The sequence below is a fragment of the Euprymna scolopes genome, chromosome 12, assembly GCF_053919585.1.
Source record: "Euprymna scolopes isolate OS-2025 chromosome 12, ASM5391958v1, whole genome shotgun sequence".
In the NCBI taxonomy this organism is placed as follows: Eukaryota; Metazoa; Mollusca; class Cephalopoda; order Sepiida; family Sepiolidae; genus Euprymna; species Euprymna scolopes.
The window spans coordinates 32,359,215-32,384,267 of record NC_136493.1 but is presented as its reverse complement, the minus strand read 5'-3'; the positions used below and the strand labels follow the sequence as shown (position 1 = coordinate 32,384,267).

Below are 25,053 nucleotides of genomic sequence, written 5' to 3'. Positions count from 1 at the left end.
TAGGGAAATGTACACAGACAGACACACACAGACAGACACTTTCACAGATATATAGATTTTTAACTTTATCTCTCTAGTAGTCTTCTTTGCTATTTATTTCTACACTGTTGATACGCTTGAATCGAGGGTTGCCTTCGTTACATAACTTTATCAGTTGATGCATTTAGGTCAAGCAATCAAGCATTTCTTGTTTTTAATGTATAAATCGAATAGCCAATCACAGTAACAGCGCTTATTACGTAAGGGAATAATTTTACTGCATTCGGCAACACGTCGTTACGTTGCGCACACCCATAACAAAAACAGGCTTTCGTTTAGATATCTCTGCTTTAGTCGACTTTTTCTCATAAATTACACGCGCCTACATTGTTGGAATCTTTAATTCCTGCGCACGTACGCAAGAGCAATGGACGTCGTTATAAAACAACCGACGGAAAAGCAAGAGCCTCCTCCAAGTTATGGCGAACAGCCACAAGTATCAACTGGAGGACTTCCACCGGGATATAATACGGTTTATAGCCAGCAGCCAGGTGCTCCAGCTCCACATGGATCCCAAGTCCCTCACGGGCAGCAAATGATGTGGATGCCAATACCTACAAATGTATCCAACTGCCCACCAGGCTTGGAATACTTAACGGCAATCGACCAATTGATAGTCGATCAACAGGTCGAACTAATCGAAGCCCTTACAAATATCGAGTGCGCTAATAAATACAAGATTGTAAACAGCCTAAACCAACAGGTATATATGGCGACCGAAGAATCGGAATTATGCGAGAGGATCTGTTGCAAAAATGGTCGTGGATTCATGATGCATATTTGGGATAACTACGGAAGAGAAGTGATAAAAGTGACACGTCCATTCCAATTCTGCGCGGGTTGTTGCTGGTGCGCCGACAATAACTGTTGTTCGTTGTATATTGAGATTGAGGCTCCAGTCGGACAGGTCGTAGGTCGAGTCCAGCAAACCAAAAGTTGCATGGCTGCCCACTATGACGTCCAAAATTCAAATGGTGACATCGTGTTGAAAATCCGAGGGCCAACCTGCGTTTTGGACGGGCCGTGCTGTACGGGCGACCAGGATTTCAACATTTTTACACCCGACCTTCAACAAAATATTGGGAAAATCAGCAAAAAGTGGAGCGGTTTCGTCCGGGAAATGTTCACGAATGCGGATAAGTTTGGCATGTCTTTCCCACTGGATCTTGATATTAAAACCAAGGCCACACTTTTTGGAGCCCTTTTCCTGATCGATTTTATGTTTTTTGAATACAATAGTCAGTAAAAAGATCGATTTTTTTTAATTATAAGTGTACATTTTAAACCAAAAGAAAAAAAAAGTAAAGTCTGTGTTTTAAACGATTTTCCCCATTACTGAAACACAAAACAAACAAAAGACAAACTAAATAAATCGGTCGACCTAGACGAGAGGATCCAAAATGGCCGACCAGGACTGAGATATGACACGTGCCGTTGTTTCCTTAATAAATTATTTCAGTTAGAGCCGATGAATTGTCAGATATTTTTTTTTTTTTTTACTTCGTTTTGTTTTGGTAAGGTTTCATTATTATTTAACATTTATTTGTGTGTAAGTTGCTATTTATTAGTATAAGCTCGAGCCGTTGTTTTCTTAATAAATTATTTCAGCTAGAGCCGATGAATTGTGTGTAAGTTGCTATTTATTAGTATAAGCTCGAGCCGTTGTTTCCTTAATAAATTATTTCAGCTAGAGCCGATGAATTGTCAGATATTTTTTTTTTTTTTACTTCGTTTTGTTTTGGTAAGGTTTCATTATTATTTAACATTTATTAATACATGAGATATTTCTTCCTAACTGAAATAATTTATTAAGGAAACAACGGCACGTGTCATATCTCAGTCCTGGTCGGCCATTTTGGATCCTCTCGTCTAGGTCGACCAATAAATCTTCTAACGTTACTATAAAATTATTACTCGACAACAGAAAAACTGAAAATTAAATTTTGCTATTTGGTTATATATTTACAATTACTGTTTCTAGTTGCCTCTCACCATGCTAAGAATGGTTTAGTTATTAAGATTCGCATCCCTTTTTTTTTTTTTTTTTTTTTTTTTAAATAATATTTAAGTTTTACGATATCATTATTATTATTAAACTGTTAGGTGAAATAGTATTTCACTGAAATACAGAATAATCTAGGGGAAATCCAGCTCCCCAAAGAGAGATCCTCTAGATAGGAACAGAGATAAAAATTGTCTCAGTCATGAAGGATTTCCCCTCCACTGACCGAGGACAGAAAAGGTGAAGTGACACTTCACTGATGTGTACTGTACTGATCTTGGCCCAAAGGCAAAAAAAAAAAAAAAAAAGCCCAAATCAGTCGTTAGACAGACATACCAATTTTCAACAATTCCTCATAACGAAATTTTTACAACAAAGTACTTAACATTTTCGGTACAGTTTGATCGTGCTATTTTTTTTTTTTTTTTTTTTTCGTTTAGATAGGATTTTCAAATTAAATTCTATTTTTACGGCGAATCAGAAAATCAGGCAGCGGACGTACGCCCCCTGTATTCACAATCTTCAAGGTGTTTACACCTAGGGAACATGCAATTTCCCACAATTTTCTGTAAAAATTACTTGGCGCTTCTACAGAACTGGGACGAGATTTTGTAGTCGATAAATGGAGTTTCAGATTTTAAAAAAATGGCTTCAACTGATGTTTTTGTCAATTCTAATAAGTTACAATGGTAGGTTCCACATTATGCAGTCGAAACTACCTGAATATTACTGAATTATTAAACAAAACAGCTTTAACCGTGTTAGCAAGCGAAAAATTGCCGCCGTCTTATTTAAATCAAAACGGAACATTATCTCCCTTTTGAACTCTCCTGTGTCTTACGATTATTTTTTATTTTCTTTAATAAATAGTTTTCTACCGTATCGATTTTTGTAATTTTTAGATATAACAACTTAAAAATATGAGGAAATACATAGATACCAATATACCATTGTTTCCATGTAAGATTCAGTATTACTATTTCCGAAATTTCGTCCCAAATAGTGTAGAAGCGCCAATTAAGTATTGATTTTTTTACATCATGAATTTTCGTAATTTTTGGATGTATTACTATTTTCGACATGCCAATCAGGTAATCGCTGTTGTTTTTGCTTAAAACGACACATTAAAAAACATTCGATCTGTCGACTTTATCTTAACAAGCACCCCTCCCCCCCAAAAAAGTTTAAAAAAATGATAAATTTTGGGTTTGTTTTACAATCCACAAAAGTACAGAAAAAAATGTTATTAAAAACATACTCTTCTACCTATCTGGAAAAGCTTTGCGGTTTTAGTATTCAGTTCGAAAAGACATAGTGTCGAGCGTTAAATGAGAACATTAACAAGAAAAATGGCCGCGAATTGACACCTAAATATTTAAAGCTTTGATAATGATTTAAAAATAATTAAAAAAAATATCATACAAAATTTAAACAAAACAAAATAATGGGTGCAAGTCTATAAATGGGCCACTAGTAATCTTTTTTACTATAAAAATCTGAAAAAAAATCTTTATAATGTACGTACTTGTCACTGTATGAAAATGTCATATTCCAAAAATCACGTAAATCGATCAAGTAGTTTTTTTTTATTTAAGAAAATCAAATATTATGAGAAATTTTATCGAAGAAAAACTTCCCACCATCTTGTTTTTACACTGCTAGCGACACCTGTTGGGAATATGAGATCGGAAAGGGGGCAGACAATCGACTTTCCAACATTATAGAAAAAAAACTTGGAAAATTAAAACATTTATGAGTTCTTGAGGATGTTGAAAACGAAAATAACGTTTAAAATTCCAGCAAACAAGTAGTTTCCAAGATATGAAGAATTTTACGTAAATTGAGCACCCACACGTGTAAAACTTGAATTTAAGCCGCTGAAATACACATTTGCCGAATTTCTGTTGGAGGAGCGTCAACGTATGGGTGCTCAATTTACGTAAAATTCTTCATATCTTGGAAATTACTTTACGTGATTTTTGGAATATGACATTTTCATGCAGTGACAAGTACGTACATTATAAAGATTTTTTTTCAGATTTTTATAGTAAAAAAGATTACTAGTGGCCCATTTATAGACTTGCACCAAATAATGTTAGAAATTCACCCAATAAATGTAACGGTAACATTTATTGATTGGATCTAACAGTATTTTTTTTTTTTTGTGCTAAAGCAGAGAGTGATCCGCGCTATTTTTTAAAATAGTATTTCCACGTTTAATTAAAGGTTTTTTTTTGTTTTTTTTATTCAATTATAAGGTTAAAGTACGGAATAGGTACAAAACACCCTCTCCTCCCCATGTTAAGAATGGCTTTTTAAATAATAGCATTATTATTTCAGCACGGATCACTCTCTGCATGAGTACCATCTTTATATTTTTAAATATCACTGTCGAGATTTCAAAGATGTAAGAGACGCACCGCGACCATTTTTTTTTTTTTCTTGTTTTCATGAAATCGACACTACTTGTTTATCGAACCGAATAAACACTTTTAAGTAAAAACACTAAAAACGTATAGGGTTAAGAGCTAACTTTTGTGTTTTGATTTGTTTATGACCACTTTTACATACCTCGGTCCATTGTTAAAACAAACCTGATTTTTTTTTTTTTTATTTTTTTTTTATTTATCTGACACTGTTTGCTGCTGACTTCGAGTCTGCTGTTCTTCTGATTCACTGTTTTTACGGTATCTTTTGTTTATTAAATTGTTAGATGAAAGTACAGAATAGTATAAAAAAAAAATCCTCCTCCCTCTTAACATCATGTTTCAAAATTGTTATTATTTCAGTACGGTCCGTATATCACTGCATCTGCATCAGTACCACATTTTCGAACAAATTCCACCCCACCCCTGTGTAAAGAATTCAACGTAATTAAAACACAAAATGAAAAAAAATCTTCATGATGAATCTGTCACAAAACGAACATGTAATATTCCAAAACACACAGCATGTAAATTCGTCAAGTATTTTTTTTAACGAAGACGATGAAATTTTATTAACAGCGCTGTCTGTTTGTTTAATAAATAAATAAAGGGGGGGGGGGGCTCGATTCTAACTACCGAGATGAACACCAGTTTTGTAATTGCTACGATTTACTATTAAAATCGCTGAAACTTGTAAATATTATATATCACTTGATAAATTTTACGTAGTTTTTGGAATATGACATTTTTGTTCCGTGAGGGTACGTACTTCATAAAGATTTATATATATTTTATTAGATTGGATTCTGAACTTACCCCCTAAAAAGTGGGTGTTTATTTAGAATTACATTTATTAAAAAAATGAAAAATACAGAAAAGTTCTTAATGTTCGTACCAGTAACGGAACGTGAACGATGTATCGAAAAATCACATAAATTGATCAAGTAGTTTTTTTTTTTTTAACTAAGAAAATAAAAATTCACGATTTTTTGCGATTTTAATACTAAATGTACCTATTTATAAAACTGATTTTGATCTCGATAGTTCGAATTGAGTTGTATCCCTCTTATTTATTCAACATGGTCGATCAAAAATCCTACATTCCGTTTCGTCATAAAATTTGATTGGTAAAGTTTTATTCTTACGGTAATTTTCGGGTATGCCGAAAATGAATATCACATTCAAATGTGGGCCAGGCAAGTAGTTTTCTGGATATTAAGATATTTTTTCCAATGTATTACTCAATGAATTTCAGTGGCTGTCGCCATTCTTAAAATGGAAAAAATGGGGTGTTTTGTAACATGCATGCGCGTTAGTACTTGTTAATTTGGGGAAAACATGGCCACCAGTGAAAACATAACAAATTACCTTGGATAATAAAGATTTTATCTTACTATCCAGAAAACTACTTGTCTGCCCCAAATGTAAATGTGATGTTCGTTTTCAGCATACCCGAAAACCTTCAAAAGTCGTCAATTTTATGGTGAATGCTGAATTGTCGTTAAAGTAAATTAAATAAATACCATTTGATTTTTTTAGTTTAAAAAAAAAAAAAATACCTGACCAATTTACATAATTTTTGGAATATGACATATTCTTTCCGTGACGAATACGTACATCGTAAAGATTTTTTCTGTATTTTTATTGTTTTAGTAAGTGCAATTCTAAATAAGCACCCAAAAATGTCATTATGTCACAGCCACAAATGATAGTTATAAACTTTGCCCGTGTATCAAAATAAACTTGAACATTTTATATCGCTTCAAAGAACATTCAAATAACATTTATGTAAACTGCTGTACGTATATATAAATTTTATTTCTATCTTTTTAACACTTTTTTTTTTTTTTTTTTTCCTGAAGAGTTAATTCACATGATTTGTTTTGTGTTGCGTTTGTGGGATCTGGTCCTGGCACCCGGGTATTACTTTTTTCCATCTGGAACTCTCGCGACGGACGCACCCTACTAAAAATGTTTAAAATCTCTATCTCTATTCCTTGCTGTTTCATAAAAGAGACTTTGGGTATTTAGCAGAAGAGGCAACAGACAACTACATGAAAAATAAATGCTACCGTAGCCAGTGAAAGTTAATTTTATACCTACCTGGCTCATTTATTTTATTTTATTTATTTTTTTTTCAAGTAGTTTTTATTGCTCTATGGTGAGCTACGATGTTCACTCTTTCCCTGCCGAAAGTTCAAGTGCCCCGAAACGTTTTCTGCGCATGCGGCTAGAGGCGCCTTTTTACTAAATTACTTTAAAAATTCAAATGTTTTGATTTTCTGACCAGAGAATTTTCCAAGCTGTCGGAAATTCGGTGTCTGTGGGAGCCGATGAGAATCTTTAAAAGAGCTCTGTATTTTCCCAAAAAAAAACAGTTAACAAAAATTCAGAGATAGTGTTGGAAGGCATATATTACTACTGTCTGCAACTCAACTCTAACACAACAACACTTTGAACATAACAGTCAGCTAATCAGACAATGTAGGCGAAGACACAGAAACAGTAACTAACTTTTGCATTCCCCCTTTTATTATCGTATGCTCACTTGAAATTAAGTTTATGAAAATAATTATTTTAAAACTTCTCACATTTTTCAATGAACCTTCCAGAGTGTTTAGTTAACTCTACTCAAAAACTTTCAGTGAAAATTATTTTATATAGTTGAGTGAGGAAGTTTTCTTTACGATTTACAGACCCGTGAACGAATCACGGCTCTTGAATTATCAACTCAAACTTCCTCGAAATCTCAAACTAATTTCCCCCTTTTGTTCACTCATAAATGAACTATTATTTTCAATGAAAATATTTCCTAAAATGTAATATCTTTTTCCTTTTATAAATTGAGAGTTAACCTTGTTTGTTATGTTGATATATTTTCTACGAAAGAACCTCGTAAATTCGACTCTGTCTCGCTCTCTTTCTTTTCCCCACAATAATAACATTAATTAATAATACATAAACAACAAAAAAATAGGAATAGGCCAAAGCTCTTCATTTAATTTAAAAAATTTAGTTTTTCCGAGCGGATTTGAAGAAAGAAAGAAAAAAAATGGCGGCATCTTTGGAAGAAGAAAGCCTCGTTTTGAATTTAAGGTTTACAGGTGTTTTGAATTTTTTGGTATTTTTTATTTTTTTTTTTACGAGTACCCAGAGTAGTATAAACACCCCACTCTCATGTTAAGAACGGCTTTCAGAATAAACACCTCCAGCCTACCCATGTTAAGAACGGCTTTAGAAATAAACACCCCACCAATCTCCACGTGTTAAGAACGGCTTTAGCAATAAACACCTCCAACCTCGAAAGTCATTCTTAACATGGGGGAGGTTGGGGTGTTTATAGAACGCTGGGTATTCTTGTAAAAAAATACCAAAAGAATTCAAAACGAGGCTTGCTTCTCCCCAAAAAGAAGATGCCGCCATTTTTTTTTTTTTTTTTTTTTTTTTTTCAAATCCGCTCGGAAAAACTGAATTTTTTGAAGACCAAAACAAATGAGCCAAGTAGCCAATAAAATTAACTTTTATTGGCTACGATAAAATTTATTTCTTGTATATATTTACTTTTCGTATAGTTGTTTGTTGGCTTCTCTGCTAAATTGCCGAAACGTTGTGTGTGAGTTTGTTTCCTATGAACTCCTAAACGGCTGGCCGATTTTTTAAAATTTCACACAAATGTACCTCATGTGCTTGGAAGTGTTTTTAGATAGTTTTATATCAGACTAGCAGTTCAGCCTGGCTTTGCTTGGGCCCGATATACTGTTCATATCTTTATGTGCATATATATATATATTAAAAAATTTGACTCCTGTTCCGGTAACCTACATCTAAAATTTCAAGTGTTTAGATCCAAAATTGGTGGAGGAGTTTGGTAGAGTCTGCAAAGGTTAACTCTTTCAACTCTGAACTCTTGACAGCCAAATTTTCGCCGAAACACTGATTAAAAAGCTTGCTGCATGTCTGAATACACTTTATGTAAAATTTCAAATATTTAGACCCCAAAATTGGCTGAATAGCTTGCTACAGATGGCAAAGGTAAAATCTTTTGAATTTTGATCCCTTAGCAGCTAAATTTTCGGCCAAAATCAATTAAAAAGCTTGCCCTATGTCTGAATACACTTTATGTAAAATTTCAAATGTTTAGAGTAAAAATTGGCTGAGTAATTTGGTAGAGACCGCAGAGGTCAATTTCTTTTAAACTTTGACCCTTTAACATTTATTGTTTTGGGCTCAAATCAAATCAAAAAATTGATCCATGTCCATGTAACCTACATCTAAAATTTTAGGTGTTTAGACCCAAAATTAGCAGAGGAGTTTGGTAGAGTTTTCAAAAGTAATATCGTTGAACTTTGACCCCTTTGACAACCAAATTTCTGGCCGAAAATCGATTACAAAGATTTTCCCAAATCTCGATACTCCTTACGTCAAATCTCGAGCCTGTAGACTGAAAATTGACAGAATAGTTTGATAAGGAAATGTACACACACAGGCAGGCACACACACACCACACATACACATACAGAGAAAATGTCGCTTTTATAGATATATAGATTGTCTTTGATAAGTATCGATAATTGATGAAAGGAATAGGCGCATTTTGACTACAGTTAACACCTTATACAGCTTAACAAGTGCATTTGAGAAATTTTATTACCGCACAAACAAAAAGGACTGGCATATAAAATCAACAGTAGGTTCTTTGATGTGAAATGGGCGCGTTCGAAATGAATGTTTCTGTTTAGATCACAACTGAACCATGATACTTGACTTTTTAATTTTAAACTTTAATTAAAGCCATTATTAGGTTGGTGCAAAAATAATGTTTTTTGACGTTTAACTTAACATCAAAAAACAATATTATTTTTGCACCAACCTAATATATCAAAATAAATGTAAGTAGTTTCTCTACAGTGCAATGTAAACTACAATGTATTGTGAACTAATTTACTGTGGTGAGGATTGAAAAATGGTGAATTTTACCGATTTCAATAACAATAAAATATGGTGGGGTGAAACATTCGTTGATCCTCATTCAATCTCGGGCAACGTCGAGTTTCCTGCTAGTAGATTTCTAAAGAGAATGGTTAAAAAAAAAAACTTCCAAATGAGGAAAACGTTTGGTAACATTTTTTACTATCACATTCATCGGATTTTTAGAAATCTATTTTTAACATAAGGAGACCATTGTTCACTATTTTGTAAATTCACCAAATTTGTTAAGCCGTAAAAAAAAAAACAAAGTTTGCCGTCACAGGATCTCACTTTCTTCTTTTTTTATTTTTAGCCAAAATACAAAATACTGCATGTGATAGTGACCCCCCCCCCAAAAAAAACAAAAACAACAAAAAAAAAAGGTATTTCGGCAGTTTACGGACTGTACTGTTTTTAAGATAGAATCACTATCTCTACTATTATATAAAAGTCACTTTATGTATGTGTGTGAGAGTTCCTTCCTCATAGGTTCCGAAACAGCTGAGCCTATCTTTTGCAAATTTCACACAAAGATAATTTATATGCCTGATAGTGTCCTTAGATATGTTTTATACAGAAATTTATCCGATAAGTATCGAAAACCAAAAATATCCAATCTTAAAAACCAGTCTTTCTCGCTTATGAATAAAAAATAATTTTTACAAGGAATATTTTATGTTACACCGGCCAAGGGAGATAATAAAATTTCAGTAAATCATTTCTTCTTAAAAAAAAAAACAGATTTATTATCATCTGGAGATATAGCTCAGTGGTAGAGTATTCGACTACAGATTGAATGATCCCGTGTTCAAGCCCAGGTGTGCCTCCCCATTTTATTTTAACTTTTTTCTTATTAGTGAGTTCAGTTTACGATAAAAAAGAGGTACCATTTAAAATCGCTGCAAATCATTTCTTCATGTTAAAACTAAGCATTAATCAAAAGTGACTTTTTCAGAGCATTCATCATCAAGCCCAAATATCAGCTGACGTGATATTGTAAACAAACAGATGAAACTTGATGACCGACACTATCATTATTATTTATTTATTTTTTTTTTTTTTGCGAATTAGTCCACCGGGTAAATTATTCCTAGTAATATTTAATATTCAATAGAGTATTGATTCTATAATACATATGCAATCTGCATAAATTAAAATATGATATTTAGGCATATTGTACGACTGGGCAATGCTGGACATCCAGCTAGTTTAAGTTAAATTAAAATTTTACTGTATCTTTGGTTTGTTAAATTGTTAACTCAAAAAAAAAAAAAAAAAAAAAAAGTAAAACTTCTACTCGCCTCCCACCCCCCAAAATGCATAAGATTTATCTCTGTAACTTAAAAAGAAAAAAAAATGGTTAACTGCCTTAAAATGCTAGAATGATCTTGAAATGGGTCATTATGTTAATTCTATGTATAAATCTGATCCATCACTCTAAATTCTTGAACAATTGTTTTTTTTTTTCTTTTGTTTTTCAAAGCGTTCATATGTAAGTGCCTAAACAAATAGAATTTCATTTTGTAAGATGGTGTGTGTGTGTGTGTGTGGGGGGGTAATTTAGAAGAGGGTGTTAATCTACAATGGCATTTTCGGTGTTAGGTTTCATTTATTTAAAAATTAAAAACAAAAGGAAATAATTGGTCGCTAAATCAAAATATTATTCTCCTACTTGCTGTAAGAAGAACCAGGTTATAAAGGCATACATTTTAAAATACTATTTAATTAATTTTCGGATTTTTTCCCTCTACTCCAAAACAATCATCACAATCTATGGCAACACTTTGATGGCCAGTAATTACCAAAGCCCTGATTCTCTCTCTTCTGATCTTGAGAACATGGTGCAATGGGGGGGAAAAGGTGTCTAGTTAATTTTAATGCATCGAATATCTAGTTTCTCTCCTTTCATCATAATCGCTCTGACCCCTATCACACCCCAATTAAAATGAATGGCTTTCGTCTTGGAGAAGCTCCATTTCTTGAGAAATTTCTGAGACTGACCTTAACACTGTGTCTGAAATGGAACACATATTAGGTTGGTGCAAAAATAATGTCGTTTTTATATATATATATATTTTTTTTTTTTTTAGTGTAATAGTTGAACATCAAAAAACATTATTTTTGCACCAACATAATACATCAAATCTGTTGCCAAGATTGCTGAGAAAATGGTTGGATCACTCTACTGCTCCAGAAGATATCTCACTGCTGATGCAATCCTCTATCTGTATAAGAGCCAGGTATGCCCTAAAATGGAGTACCGTTGTCACATCTGGGCAGGAGCTGCTCGGGCAGCCTTGATAGAATTAAAAACCTTCTTTGAAATTTAGTAGGTGATGCCCTTTTCTCTTCCCTGCAACCTCTTTCCCACAGAAGAGACGTTGCAAGCCTGTTTCTGCTCTATCGTTATTTTCGTGGCAAGTGCTTGACTGAACCCCAATCTATGGTCCCTTTTTGCCAAAATTTCACAAAAAAAGAAAAACTTTCCAATAAAAGAAAAACTGTCCGAAAATGAGTGTACCTATCCTTATTAACGTAATATATTGAAAGAAAAAGTATTTACAGCTCTAGTATTGTATTATTGAGCTATCTTAAGGAGAACTTCATGTTATTCATTCATATGTGATCACTGCCCCAAGCAGTTACATTACGTATAAACATATCAGCTATATATATATATATATATATGAAACTGATTTTTAATTATAAATTATGAATCATTTTACTCAATATACATATACATATATATATATATATATAAATAAATTCACACTCCCCAATATTCAGACATATGTATATATTCATGGATGTATTTATCCTTACACAAATCTTGAGTTCCACACATTTGAAAAACTCAAACATGTTCTCAAAAATCAAAAACAACAATTTTCTTTTACAAAACAACCAAACCAAACACCATGAATAAATATTTGAATATATAAAGGAGTTGAAGCATGGATGCTTTTTAAAAAAAATATTGGATTAGGCATTAAATATCCTGAAAAAGTTTGATATACTTAAAAGCAAAACAAAAAAAAAAATATGAACCAAACTGAAACGGCAGTCACCCTAGGTGGGTGGAACCAGCTTCCACCAGAGGAGGAAGTACACCAGTGGTAATCAGCATGTATATCCCGTCCTCCCACATACCGCACTTGGTATTCCTAAATGGTCTTCCACCTGGTACTGACCAGGCTCAATGTTACTAAACTTTGGTCATGCTAAACTTATGAAAAAATAAAACAACCAATAAAAACATGATGAATAAATATTTGAAGATATATAAAAAAAAATTGAAGCATAAAAACCTTTTTCCAAAATTACTCAGCATTAAATAACTCGATATGGTTATTATATTGTTAAACAAAAACAAGGAACCAAACGATTTTTTTCCAAAAAGTTACTGGATTCTGCATTAAATGGCTTGAAAATGGTTAATACATTGTTAAACAAAAACAACCAACCAAACGATTTTTTTCCCAAGAAATTACTGGATTCTGCATTAAATAGCTTGAAAATAATTAATATATTGTTAAAGAAAAACAACCAACCAAACGATTTTTTTTCCAAAAAATTACTGGATTCAGCATTAAATAGCTCGAAAATAATTAATATATTGTTAAAGAAAAACAACCAACCAAACGATTTTTTTTCCAAAAAATTACTGGATTCAGAATTAAATAGCTCGAAAATTGTTAATACACTGTAAATCAAAAACAATCAACAAACCGATTTTTTTTCCCCAAAATTACTAAATTCAGCATTAAATAGCTCGAAAATGTTTGATACACTGTCAAACAAAAACAACCAACCAAACGATTTTTTCCCAAAAAATTACTGGATTCAGCATTAAATGGCTCGAAGATGGTTAATACACTGTTACACAAAAACAACCAACCAAACGATGTTTGTTCCAAAACATTACTGGATTTAGCATTAAATAGCTCGAAAATGTTTAATACACTGTTAAACAAAAACAAGCAACTGAACGATGTTTTTCCCAAAAAATTACTTTATCCAGCTTTAAATAGAGTGAACATGGTTAATACACAGTTAAACAAAAAACAACCAACCAAACGATTTTTTTTCCAAAAAATTACTGGATTCAGCATTAAATAGCTTGAAAATGGTTAATACACTGTTAAACAAAAAACAATAAACTAAACGATTTTTTGCCCCCAAAATTACTAAATTCAGCATTAAATAGCCCGAAAATAGTTAATACAGTGTTAAAAAAAAACGATGAACCAAACGATTCCCCCCCCCCTAAATTACTGGATTCAGCATTAAATAGCTCGAAAATTGTTAATATACTATTAAACAAAAACAACCAACCAAATGATTTTTTTTCCCAAAAAATTACTGGATTCTGCATTAAATAGCTTGAAAATGGTTAATACACTGGTGAACAAAAACAACCTACCAAACGCTCTTTTCCTCCCCAAATTACTGGATTCTACATTAAATAACTCGAAAATAGTTAATATAAATTTAAACAAAAAAACACAACCAAACGATTTTTATTCCCCCAAAATTAGTGTATTCACCATTAAATAACTCAAAAGACGTTAATACATTGTTAAACAAAAACTACCAACCAAACGATTTTTTTTCTAAACAAATTACTGGATTCTGCACTAAATAGCACAGAAATGGTTAAAATATTGTTAAACAAAAACAGACAACCAAACGATTTTTTTCCCCAAAATTACTGGATTCAGCATTACATAGCTTGAAAATGGTTAATACACTGTTAAACAAAAACTACCAACCAAACGATTATTTTCCGAAAAAATTTCTGGATTCTGCATTAAATAGCTTGAAAATGGTTAATATATTGTTAAACAAAAACAACCAACCAAAGGATTTTACCCTCCAAAATTACTGGGTTTAGCATTAAATAGCTCGAAAATAGTTAATACACTCTTAAACAAAACCAAACTACCAAACGATTTTTTTCCGAAAAAATTACTGGATACAGAATTCAATAGCTTGAAAATTGTTTATACAATGTTAAACATAAACAACCAACCAAATGTTTTTTTCCTAAAAAATTACTATATTCAGCATTAAATAGCTCGAAAATCGTTAATACACTGTTAAACAAAAAACAACTAACCAAACGATTCCCCCCCCCCCCAAAAAAAAAATTACTGGATTCAGAATTAAATAGCTCGAAAATGGTTAATACACTGTAAATCAAAAACAATCAACAAAACGATTTTTTTTTCCAAAAATTACTAAATTCAGCATTAAATAGCTCGAAAATGGTTAATACACTGTAAAACAAAAACAACCAACCAAACGATTTTTTCCCCCAAAAATTATTGGATTCAGCATTAAATAGCTCGAAAATTGATAATACACTGTTAAACAAAAACGACCAACCAAACGATTTTTTTTCCAAAAAATTACTGGATTCAGCATTTAATAGCTCGAAAATGGTTAATATATTGTTAAACAAAACCAACCAACCAAACGATTTTTTCCCCCAAAATTACTAGATTCTGCATTAAATAGCTTGAAAATAGTTAATACATTGTTAAACAAAAACGACCAATCAAACGATTTTTTTACCCCAAAAATTATTGGATTCAGCATTAAATAGCTCGAAAATGGTTAATATATTGTTAAACAAAAACAACCAACCAAACGATCCCCCCCCCCCCCAAATTATTGGATTCTGCATTAAATAGCTCGAAAATGGTTAATATATTGTTAAAAAAAAACAACCAACCAAACGATTTTTTTCCCCCAAAAAATGACTGGATTCAGCATTAAATAGCTCGAAAATAGTTAATATATTGTTAAACAAAAACGACCAACCAAACGATTTTTTTTCAAAAAAATTACTGGATTCAGCATTAAATAGCTTGAAAATGGTAAATATATTGTTAAACAAACACGACCAACCAAATGTTTTTTTTTCCAAAAAATTACTGGATTCGGCATTAAATAGCTCGAAAATGGTTAATATATTGTTAAACAACCAACCAAACGATTTTTCCCCCCAAAATTATTGGATTCAGCATTAAATAGCTCAAAAATAATTAATATATTGTTCAACAAAAACAAACAACCAAACGATTTTTTTTCCAAAAAATTATTGGATTTAGCATTTAATAGCTCGAAAATGGTTAATATATTGTTAAACAAAACCAACCAACCAAACGATTTTTTCCCCAAAAATTACTAGATTCTGCATTAAATAGCTCGAAAATAGTTAATACATTGTTAAACAAAAACGACCAACCAAACGATTTTTTACCCCAAAAATTATTGGATTCAGCATTAAATAGCTCGAAAATGGTTAATATATTGTTAAACAAAAACAACCAATCAAACGATTTTTTCCCCCAAAATTATTGGATTCAGCATTAAATAGCTCGAAAATGGTTAATATATTGTTAAACAAAACCAACCAACCAAACGATTTTTTCCCCCAAAATTACTAGATTCTGCATTAAATAGCTCGAAAATGGTTAATATATTGTTAAACAAAAACGACCAACCAAACGATTTTTTACCCCAAAAATTATTGGATTCAGCATTAAATAGCTCGAAAATGGTTAATATATTGTTAAACAAAAACAACCAATCAAACGATTTTTTCCCCCAAAATTATTGGATTCAGCATTAAATAGCTGGAAAATAGTTAATACACTGTTAAACGAAAACAACCAACTATGAGTTGAATAGAAACCGACTTGAAAAAACAAATATAGTATATTAAAAAATTGTTCTTCAAAATCACTGGATTCGGCATTAAATAACCTGAAAAGGGTTGATATGCCATAAAATAAAAACAACCAAACCGAACAACGAATATCTATATATCTCATATAGAGATCAAGTGTTAGTCTAAGAAAGGAGCCCACTTATTTCTGAGAACTACAACTGAAGTAAAATGAAAAAAATTGAAGTGAACTTGAATGCCTACTAGACACCATCCTCAGGTGTCTTCGGTCTCTCTGTACAGGCGTTCTGACAAGGCATATCGCCACTGGGACGTATGTGACTACTATTTGGGACCATGCCTAGTAAAGATAAACAAGATTTTTGTTCATGTTACATTTAAACTTCTGCATATCAGTACAGCCAGAGAAGCAGGGAGCAGGAGGGATAGTTTCCATACATTCATATCTGATCTACCTCTGCATTCCATGTTTCAAAAGGATGTGTCCTCTATAGTATCAGACCTGACCGAATGGTTAATTGTAGGCATAGACCGATTCATACCATCCAAAAAATTCCAACAAAAACCTAACAGCTAACCATGGTTCTCCTCAGAATGTGCTGCTGCCATTGCACACAGAAATCACTTTTTCCATAGCTACCAACGTAATAGATATACTGACACTAAAGCTGCTTTCAGAACTGTCAGTAACCAGAGTTATAAGAGTAATAAAAATGCAAGAGAGCTATATGCTCAGTCCGTTAAATCCAAAGTAGCTGAGCAGCGGCTTGGTTCCCATCAGTTTTAGCAAATAGCAAACATGATCCTGAACAGAAGCGTGCGTTCTATCCTAACCATCATCAATGGACCTGAAGTCATCTCGTCAGCATCAGACAAGGCCAAACTATTTGCCAAGAACTTTGCAGCTAATTTTACCCTCTGTGACGAAGGCCATCAACTCCCCGTATTTCCTCCTATAACAAACAACACACTATGCAACATACAAATATCTGTGCATGAGGTCGCCAAGCTAATCAAGAACCTTGATTCCAGTAAAGCAACTGGCCCAGACGGAATTCCATTTATAATGTTGAAAAAGCTTTGACCAGAACTTGCCCCCATACTTACAAAACTGTTTAAACGTTGCCTTAAGAAGTGCTTTCCAACACCCTGGAAAACCTCATCAGTATGCCCTGTATTTAAGAATTCAGGTGATAAGTCATCTCCCTCTCAATACAGACCAATAAGTCTCCTGTGTGTCATAAGTAAGTTGCTGGAATCCATATTAAATAAAGAAGTAGTCAACCACCTCAGCAGAAATAACCTTCTTAGTGACATGCAATATGGTTTCTGTTCTGCTAGATCTACAGCAGATGTGCTAACAGTTATATCTCATAAGATTAGTGAATCTCTTGACAAAGGCTTCCTTTCTAGGGCAATTGCTCGACATATCAAAGGCCTTCGATAAGGTATGGCATAAGGGCCTACTTCACAAGATTTCCAACTATGGCATAACTAGAAATGTTTTCTCAATTATTAAATCATTTCTCTCTGATAGGCTCATAAAACACATACTTAAATCATTGATTGACATCTTTGCTAATGACACAAACACATCAAAGGCCGTAAATGACAAAGTTCTCTCTGATTCTCTCTTCTCTGATCTTGAGCATGTGGTACAGTGGGGGAAGAGGTGGCTGGTTACTTTTAATGCATCTAAAACCAAGCTCCTACCTTAAAATCATCAATGCTCTGATCCCCATCTGGCATCAATTGAAATGGATGGCTCTCATCTTGGGGAGGCTTCATGTTTTGATAAGCTTCTGGGTTTGACCTTTACTCCTGATCTTAAATGGAACACATACATCAAGTCTGTTGCCCAGGTCGCTGGGAAAATGGTGAGATCCTTCTACCGTTCCAGAAGATATCTCACTACTGATGCAATACTCTATCTGTATAAAAGCCAAGTACGTTTAAGAATGGAGTACTGCTGCCACATCTGGGCTGGAGCTGCTAAAAACAGCCTATCCTGCCTTGACAGAGTACAAAATAGACTTCGTGGCTTAGTGGGGGATGCCCTTTTCTCTTCCCTGCGACCTCTTACTCACAGAAGAGACATTGCGAGTCTGTCTTTATTTTATCGTTATTTTCATGGCAAGTGCTCGTCCGAGCTCCAATCTCTAGTCCCAAGTGGTCGTCCGAGCTCCAATCTCTAGTTCCCCCCGCGCCAATCTTTCATGAAAAACGTCCGTCTAGCTGAAACCACTGTCAGTAATTTTCCCCACTCTTTATCTGTGCCTAAATCAAAACGTAGATTCCATGGACAGAGCTTCTTTCTTAGAAATGTGCACCTGTGGAATTCTCTTCCATTTGCCTGTTTCCCACTTGACTACAACTTGGATGTCTTCAAGTCCAACATAAACAAATTCCTGATAAATCGCCCTCTTAAGTAATACACCTTATCAAATCTCCAATACTAACTATTATTACGATACTGTCCCATTGATTACTGTACACGCAATAACCCTTATCCCTGAGTGGCTTCCGAGCCTTGATAAGTGATGACCTCCATGTAAAAAAAAAAAATAAATAAATAAAAATGAAAAAAAAGGGACTTCCAAACTCTAGTTTTTTGAGGGAAGAAACTATTACAATAGAAAGCTTTGGCATTTAGGGACCTTAGTGAAGGGTTGAGATTTTGTTGCTAAACAGGTTTATCGGAATATGTATATAGAGGGGGCACAAGTGCAATGTGTTCATCAGAGCACATTCTATTAAAATACTTATAAAACAGGCACAGAGATGCAACATTACGGCGCTGAGACGGGTTGGAGCTTAGCTGACAAAGTGGGACCTATTAGATTGAAGACCCTTTTTTTGGACCCTATCCAAGAGGGAGAGACTAGTGGAGATGCACCAGCCCAGATGTGGCAACAATACTCCATGCATGAGCGAATGGTAACCTTGTAGAGGTACAGGAGACTCTCAAGTGTGAGTAGTCTTTTAGCACAATAGAGGGAACCCACTTTTCTCGCAGCAGCCTTTGCAATGTCCTCAACATATTTGTTTCAGTTCATATTGCCCGTGAATGTTAAGCTGAGAAGTTTGAAGGAAGAATTCTCAGGTAGGGTGTTATTTGTCATGGATATCGGTAGTTGGAGAGATGACTTGTAATTGTTAAAGGAGAGCAGCTTATTCTTACAAGTATTTGTCTCAATTATGAATAGATGGTAGCTTTTAATAAGCAGCTGTAGACAATGAGAAACTCAAATATAAAAATGTAAAAAACCAAAGTAAATACTAGCAGGCCAGCACTTAGGATAAAAAGGGCCCCTCAACCGGTTTATACATCAATCGGAAATAGGCAAACTATGATGTAAATCTTCCTGTCTCTGAAAGTAGCACTTCAGCCATATCAATCAGGATCAGCCATCAGGCCTTAATAAAAGAAGTCCTTGCCCTCTATCTCCACTATTTGTAGAAACATAAAAATAAAAAAAAATAAAAGGCTAAAAAGCCCGGCCATTGGCTGTTGTTCAAAAGAAGGTACTGCTGTTTAGCTACCACTACTTCAAATTTGAAAAGTGGAGCAAAGCATTAAATGAAATTCTGTCAGAGAAGATAAAAGAAACCAACCTCCCTATTGGAGAGAACTTGAATGCCTACTAGACATTATTGTGGAGTATCTAAAGTTTCTTTTATAGGTGTTTTTCAGGACAACCTGGCATGAGAATACTTTCCCTTACAAGTAAATCCTGACTAAATATTCAAAATAACATAATCTTCACAACCCAAATGTATGAGAAATAGTGCACCTTCTCCAAGTGATGTTGCCTATAGTAACAGCTCTAAGCTGGATACTCTACCGGACTAGATGAATTTTGTTCTGGAATTCAGTAAGATTATGAAACCACAAGAAATAGTTAACTAATCGATTAATGACAGAAAAATTAATGCGCTTAACCACTTTACTAACTCAACATTTGAGAGGTGGAGAAAGAGTTAATATAATTTGATAACTTTATATATAGAGATCAAGTGTTAATCCCAAGAATCTGCCCCTTGATTCCTGAGAACATGAAAATGAAACAAACGTTAGAGCTATAAATAGCCAAATATCTAATATTTTCCCGATTCCGATACAATTACAAGGTCCGTACTAAATTCCCGATCTTGATACAATTACCGATCCCGTTGCTTTATAAATCTCTAAGTATTTAACTATAAAATGATTATTTTATCCCGATTACCATAAAAACCCATCTTAAATGTGCATATGTTTTCTCAAACGTAAAAACACACTTCTGGAGTGGGTGATCTATAGATTTTAGTTTAATTGGGAGTTTAAATCAGTAAATATTTAATATTTTATTATTACTACCAGCAGTGGAAGATTTTTCTTAAACCAAACTCAAATAAAAAAGGATAATTAAAGGAATCGTTTCTGGCTTTGGAAAACAGGCACAGATTTTTCCACAACCAATTCTGATATCCCCCAAAGTTCTGATTTTTCCGATTCCCGATTAATTGTCCCAGTACTACAAAGTGTACAAATAAAATAAATTTTATTAAGTTTTATAATCTATATATTGATAGGATTTTTTTGTTCTTTATTTTTTGTGTGTCACACTTACATTCGAGTGATTGTCGTTTAATCATGGACTTCTATTTCTTATAATAAATAATTTTACCAAAAATTCTTCATAAGTTTTGGTTTCGATTTCGATTATAGCTAATGGCACTCAAGTCATCGCTGCAATATTGTATCACTGTAGCTGCTTTACAAATATTTTAATGGAATGTGTTCTGATGAACTCATTTCTCTTGTACTCCCTCAACGTACATATCCCCGAGAAACCCGCTTAGCAATAAGATCTCACCTTTTCACTATTATTGTCCCTAAATGCTAGAAAACTTTCTATTCTAATAGTTTCTTCCCTCAAACAGCTAAACTTTGGAATTCCCTTCCTGCTGCCTGCTTCCCTGGCTGTACTGATATGCAAAAGTTTAAATGTAACATAAACAAATATCTTGTTAATCTTTTCTAGACATGGCCCCAAATAGTAGCCCCTTACGTCCAAGTGGCGATATGCTTTGTAAGGGGTGAACATGAGTAAAAAAAAAATAAAAAAGAATGAGTCCTCTGTGGAATTTTCACAGGTCCCGATAGTTTAAACTATTTCAGAAGGATGGCAAAGTTGTTGAATTATTCCTTTTGAAATGTTTGTTAAAAAAAAAAAAACATATGACGTTGGTGTTGTAAGAAAACAAACTTTAATTTAAAGAATTTTTAAGCCTTATTACATATGAAAGAATCCGCTGTGGAATTTCCACAGGTCTCGCTACCAAACTATTATTCTCTGTAGAAATGTAGTGGTTTCATGAGAAAACGAAATACACCATAAACACTTTAATTTTTGCACTTTACAGCATGAATATTTTAGGTTAATGTAAAAATAATTAGTTTTGAACCAATTTCTATCTTTATTTTATATATAAGATAATATGAGTTTGAAATAAGTTATAGGTCAGTTTGTCACACACAACTTTGGAATAGAATGTTTCGATGCACCCAGAATCTTCATGAAAAGTGATGAAATCAGTCCACCTCACTAAACTTTGAAAGAAAATTATCATTGGTAAAAACGCGGCTCAGGAATATCTGAATATATGTTTCTGAATTCTTGAGATGGTGACTGATATTTTGTATTATATGGATTATTCGGACTACTGTTCTCATCTTGAGCGTTATTCTCCCAACGTTTCGGCCGACGTAAGCTCCGATCTTCTTCAGGTGTATCTTGTAAAAGTTGGGAGTCTTTTTGTCAAACTCGGGAATCTGCACAGAATTCTGGACAGAACACTTTATTTAATCTTTTTTCGTCATCCACAATTCTAATTTGAGTATTACCCACATGGAGGACCATTACACCACGGATCCATACAACTCTAGTATAGATTTTGTAAGCTTAAAAATATGATAAATGCACAATTTTACACCTTATTATAGATCACTACTTATATATATATATACAGTGATGATCATATTTATTGGCACGGTAAAATAAAAGTTAAATTTTGTCTAATAAATTCTAAAAAAGGGATTAAATTAAAGAAAATAACAAAGTATATTATGTATTTTTAACTGGCCTTTCCGATGCAGCAATCGGATTTTAGAAAAAATAAATAACAAAGGAACAACAAACATAATTGCAAAAAACCCTTGTTCAAAATTATTGGCACGGCTTTGTTTTTCTTTTAGTATCAGTATAATATCAATCAATTTCCGGTTTACGTGCTTTCTGAACTTTTTTATAGCCATATTATGCTTGTTTAACGCTAATTCAGTGAATAATTTTTTTCAGATAATTTTTAGATAGCGATTTATTTAAACTATTATAAGTGACTAAATTATAATTTTCAATCGCCATGGTTAAAACTAAGGAACACAGCGAAGACGTCAGGAAGCTTGTTGTAGCATGCCATACCAATGGGGAGGGCTATGATAAGATTTCAAAGAAGCTAAACCTTCCCAAATCCACTGTTAGAGCCATAATAAACAAGTTCAAATCGCAAGGCCACGTTATGAGTTTAGAGGGTAGAGGGAGAAAAAGGATTCTTTCCCCAAGAGATGAACGGAAAATTGTTCGACAAGTAAAACAAAACCCAAGGATCTCTGTTGGGGAGATTGTTGATGAACAGAGCACCTCTGGAGTGAATGTATCTCGACATACAGTTGGTAGAGTTTTGAAGAGAGCTGGTTTAAAAGCATGTCGTCCGAGAAAGACTCCCTTATTGAAGCCTATGCACCTGAAAGCAAGGCTAGCCTTTGCAAAACGTCATATTGATAAAGATGTTGCATTCTGGAAACGTGTTCTATGGACTGACGAAACGAAAATAGAGTTATTTGGCCATAATAAAGTGTCTTATATTTACAGAAAATCTGGCGAAGCTTTCCTGCCTAAGAACACCATACCCACAGTGAAGCACGGTGGAGGCAGTTTGATGTTTTGGGGATCCTTTGCTGCCTCTGGACCAGGGCGACTTGTTAAGGTCACAGGTAGCATAAAAAAGGAAGATTATGTTAAAATATTGGATGAAAACCTGAAAGACTCTGCTAAAGAGCTCTCACTTGGTCGTCGTTGGTGGTTCATGCAAGATAATGACCCAAAGCATTCGGCTAAACTGACTAAGAAATGGCTTGAGGACAATCATATTAATGTTTTGGAGTGGCCATCACAAAGCCCAGACCTTAATCCAATTGAAAATTTATGGAGAACATTAAAATTGAGGGTAATGCAAAGGAAGCCTAAGAATCTTATTCAATTGGAGGATTATTGTCAGGAAGAGTGGGCTAAAATTATTACTGAAGAGTGCAACAACTTGGTTGTAAACTATGAAAAGCGACTGAGGAAGGTAATCAAGGCCAAAGGCTATACAATTGATTATTAAATAAATCGTGCCAATAATTTTGAACAAGGGTTTTTTGCAATTATGTTTGTTGTTCCTTTGTTATTTATTTTTTCTAAAATCCGATTGCTGCATCGGAAAGGCCAGTTAAAAATACATAATATACTTTGTTATTTTCTTTAATTTAATCCCTTTTTTAGAATTTATTAGACAAAATTTAACTTTTATTTTACCGTGCCAATAAATATGATCATCACTGTATATATAGTAAACATTCCCAAATCACATGAGTGTTTATTTTGTTGCGGACCAAGATATAATAATACCCTAACTCGCTACAAGAAAATAATGAAACGAATGGAATTGAAGGAAACAAAAACTCAATTGATGGATAAGATAAACGTCGTTTATTTACTGTTGAAAGAATGAATGTTTTAGATATAACACGTGTTCATATCCGCCCGGGTGTAACCATCGTTTGTTGCGGGACTGGTATTGTAGAAAGAAAAGGAAATGTGTGTTCATCTCAAGTTCAGGTCACTATCGTTTGTTCGCGCGTGGGAAGAAAAGTGAGTAATGTAATAGAACGAGAAGTGGCAGTCCATCGTGTAGACAAAGAAGAGGATAGGGAGTTGACATCAGTTAAACTGCACGTCATGTTAGAAGTCAGCTACGTTTTTGTGTGAGACTTGAAAAGGCTCGCGCAATTTACTGTCTTACACATATTTCATTGAATGCTAGAAATTTACCAAACAAATTTTCAGAGATGTATATAATTAAATAAATGAAATAAATAAATACTTCTGTGACTTTGGAATGTTTAAGATATATATATATATATATATATATATATATATAGCCATCCGCATACAGTATTGTTTCACTGTTTCACAGCTCATCAGTGCGACTAGACAAATGCTCTGAAAGTGTAAATACATGTTTATTTAGCTTAATTAACTGTGGCAAATGAGAAAAAAAACTTTATTGATTATATGTTAGTATATATATTTTTTACAAACGTGTGTATATATATGTATTTATTAAATATATTAATCTTTACTTATAACTATATAATATACATATATATATGTGTGTGTATATATATATACATACATTTATTATTAATTTCTACTTATTACTATATATATATGTATATATAAATGTGTGTGTGTGTCTGTCTGTATATATATATCTATTATATCTATAAAAGTGAAAGTGTCTGTGTGTGTGTGTGTGTGTGTGTGTGTATCTGTGTACATTTCCCTATGCAATAACTCTGTCAATTTTAAGCCTACAGATTCGAAATTTGATATACAGGGTACTGAGATTTGGGAAAATCGATGTGATTGTTTTTCAGACAGAAATTTGGCGATTAAGGGGTCAAAGTTCAACGATTTGACCTTTGAGAACTGTACTCCTCCTACAATTTTGGGTCTAAACACGTGAAATTTTAGATATAGATTCCTTGGACATGTATCTAACTTAATAACTTTATTTGAGCCCTAAACAATAACTTTTAAGGGGTCATAATA

At 33.3% G+C, this 25,053-nt stretch overlaps 1 pseudogene across 1 annotated transcript; it reads left to right on the top strand.

Annotated features, from left to right (window-relative positions):
• The first annotated feature begins 201 nt into the window (after positions 1-201).
• On the top strand, positions 202-1,508 carry LOC145291242 (phospholipid scramblase 2 pseudogene; annotated as a pseudogene). Its single transcript, XR_013869357.1, has one exon. The product of XR_013869357.1 is annotated as a phospholipid scramblase 2 pseudogene (transcript).
• The last annotated feature ends 23,545 nt before the right edge of the window (positions 1,509-25,053 follow it).